We start from the raw sequence: 3,378 nt of genomic DNA on the forward strand, positions 1-3,378 counted from the left end.
TACGCATATATACACACACACACACATACATATATATACATATGAAAAATGTAAGAAACAATTTAGAAAACTGAAACTTCTCGCTTGAAATGAATGAAAAAAATGAATGTCACATAATGGTTCAACCTCTGGCTATGGAAAAAAGGAAATGTATAATTTATTTACACAAACGTCAATAGCAGGATATTCATTATATGTATTCATTATATGTATGAATTATGTTGAGGTACCTGAGGATTGACAGAATACATGTATAGTGCCATTATATAAATGCATGGGGGATACAGATGTGTTCAAACCACAGAATTATAAGTTTGGTGAATGTACCATATAAGTTGGATGGGAGAGTGTTGATTGAAAGGGTGAAGGCATATACAGAGGATCAGATTGGGGAGGAGCAGTGTGGTTTCAGAAGTGTTAGAGGATGTATGGATCAGGTGTTTGCTTTATGAAATGTATTTGAGAAATTCTTAGAGAAACTGTGTAAATAGTACTTGGTAGGCAGCCAATGACCAGGGAAATATATTACCAGTACTACCTACCTGGGTATTGGTAGGGTTAGTGATAGTTCTAAGTAAGCCACCACTCTAGTGGTTGTCAAGTTTCACTCCTCTGACCCAGGTAGCTGTCATCTCATTTTGCTACATCCACACATGGACTACTGGCTTTCTTTCCACAAGCATACAATCTCTCCTTTGTCATACATAACACTTGACAGCACTTAAATCTCACAGCTCATTCTTTGTAAATATAGACTTGTGGTGAACACTATATGTTAGCCCTCTTGTGGTGAACACTATACGTTAGCCTTGCCTTTTGGCAGAATGAAAGGAGCAGTAGATATAAGTATAAGGTAGGCAGCAGGTTTGGATGGTATTGCAGTGGAATTTATTAAAAAAGGGGGTGACTGTATTATTGACTAGTTGGTAAGGTTATTTAATGTATGTATGACTCATGGTGAGGTGCCTGAGGATTGGCGGAATGCGTGCATAGTGCCATTGTACAAAGGCAAAGGGGATAAGAGTGAGTGCTCAAATTACAGAGGTATAAGTTTGTTGAGTATTCCTGGTAAATTATATGGGAGGGTATTGATTGAGAGGGTGAAGGCATGTACAGAGCATCAGATTGGGGAAGAGCAGTGTGGTTTCTGAAGTGGTAGAGGATGTGTGGATCAGGTGTTTCCTTTGAAGAATGTATGTGAGAAATACTTACAAAAGCAAATGGATTTGTATGTAGCATTTATGGATCTGGAGAAGGCATATGATAGAGTTGATAGAGAATTGTGGAAGGTATTAAGAATATATGGTGTGGGAGGCAAGTTGTTAGAAACAGTGAAAAGTTTTTATCGAGGATGTAAGGCATGTGTACGTGTAGGAAGAGAGGAAAGTGATTGGTTCTCAGTGAATGTAGGTTTGCGGCAGGGGTGTGTGATGTCTCCATGGTTGTTTAATTTGTTTATGGATGGGGTTGTTAGGGAGGTGAATGCAAGAGTTTTGGAAAGAGGGGCAAGTATGAAGTCTGTTGTGGATGAGAGAGCTTGGGAAGTGAGTCAGTTGTTTGTCGCTGATGATACAGCGCTGGTGGCTGATTCATGTGAGAAACTGCAGAAGCTGGTGACTGAGTTCTGTAAAGTGTGTGAAAGAAGAAAGTTAAGAGTAAATGTGAATAAGAGCAAGGTAATTAGGTACAGTAGGGTTGAGGGTCAAGTCAATTGGGAGGTAAGTTTGAATGGAGAAAAACTGGAGGAAGTAAAGTGTTTTAGATATCTGGGAGTGGATCTGGCAGGGGATGGAACCATGGAAGTGGAAGTGAATCATAGGGTGGGGGAGGGGGCGAAAATCCTGGGAGCCTTGAAGAATGTGTGGAAGTCGAGAACATTATCTCGGAAAGCAAATATGGGTATGTTTGAAGGAATAGTGGTTCCAACAATGTTGTATGGTTGCGAGGCGTGGGCTATGGATAGAGTTGTGCGGAGGAGGGTGGATGTGCTGGAAATCAGATGTTTGAGGACAATGTGTGGTGTGAGGTTGTTTGATCGAGTAAGTAATGTAAGGGTAAGAGAGATGTGTGGAAATGAAAAGAGCGTGGTTGAGAGAGCAGAAGAGGGTGTTTTGAAATGGTTTGGGCACATGGAGAGAATGAGTGAGGAAAGATTGACCAAGATGATATATGTGTCGGAGGTGGAGGGAACTAGGAGAAGTGGGAGACCAAATTGGAGGTGGAAAGATGGAGTGAAAAAGATTTTGTGTGATCGGGGCCTGAACATTCAGGAGGGTGAAAGGAGGGCAAGGAATAGAGTGAATTGGATCGATGTGGTATACCGTGGTTGACGTGCTGTCAGTGGATTGAATCAGGGCATGTGAAGCGTCTGGGGTGAACCATGGAAAGCTGTGTAGGTATGTATATTTGTGTGTGTGGACGTATGTATATACATGTGTATGGGGGTGGGTTGGGCCATTTCTTTCGTCTGTTTCCTTGCACTACCTCGCAAACGCGGGAGACCGACAAAGCAAAAAAAAAGAAATATTAAAAAGGAATATTTAGGCTTGAGCACTTGAGAGAAACTTTAGGTAGTAGTGGTTGGCTGGAGCATTAGATAGAAGTAGTAAGTAGGAACATTAGGTAGGAGCCTCTGCAAATGCTATATAGAGTTATCTTCTGCCTGTGGCAAGCATGTCAAGGGTAAGGCACTAAAGGCTAAGAAGTAGCACAGGGTTCACTGGTTATGGAGACTGTTGCTGTGGCCACCCCCTTGAGGGAGTTCCATTAGGAACAGGTGTCAGAGATATAGATAGATGCATAGACTTAGAGAAACATGCATTTGTATGTGTCTTTTATGGACTTTGAGAAAGCATGTGATTTGGTTGATAGAGATGCTTTATGGAAAGTTTTAAGAATGTACGGTATCGGAGGAGAACTGCTAGAATTAGTGAGAAGTTTTTATCGAGGGTGTAAAGCATGTGTACAAGTAGGAAGAGACAAAAGTGAATGTTTCTAAGTAAAGTTTGGTCTGTGGAAGGGATATGTGATGTAACAATGGTTGTTCAGTATGTTTTTGGATGGGATGGAGAGGGAGGTAGATTGAGAGTCTTGAAGAGAGGGGCGATTATTCAGTTTGTGGGGGATGAGAGGGCCTGGGAATGTTTTTACTTGTTGCTGATGATCCAGTACTAGTGGAAGATTCAAGTGAGATACTGCTGAATTTGGTAACTGAGTTTGGAAGAGTATGTGAAACAAGGAAGTTCAGAGTGAATGTGAATAAAAGCAAAGTTGTTAGGTTCAGCAGGGTTGAAGGACAGGTTACTTGGGATGTAAGTTTGAATGGAGAAAATTCGAAGGAAGTGAAGTGTTTTAGATATCTGGTAGTGGACTTTCCAG

This window comes from Panulirus ornatus, chromosome 6 (genome assembly GCF_036320965.1).
Source record: "Panulirus ornatus isolate Po-2019 chromosome 6, ASM3632096v1, whole genome shotgun sequence".
Classification (NCBI taxonomy): domain Eukaryota; kingdom Metazoa; phylum Arthropoda; class Malacostraca; order Decapoda; family Palinuridae; genus Panulirus; species Panulirus ornatus.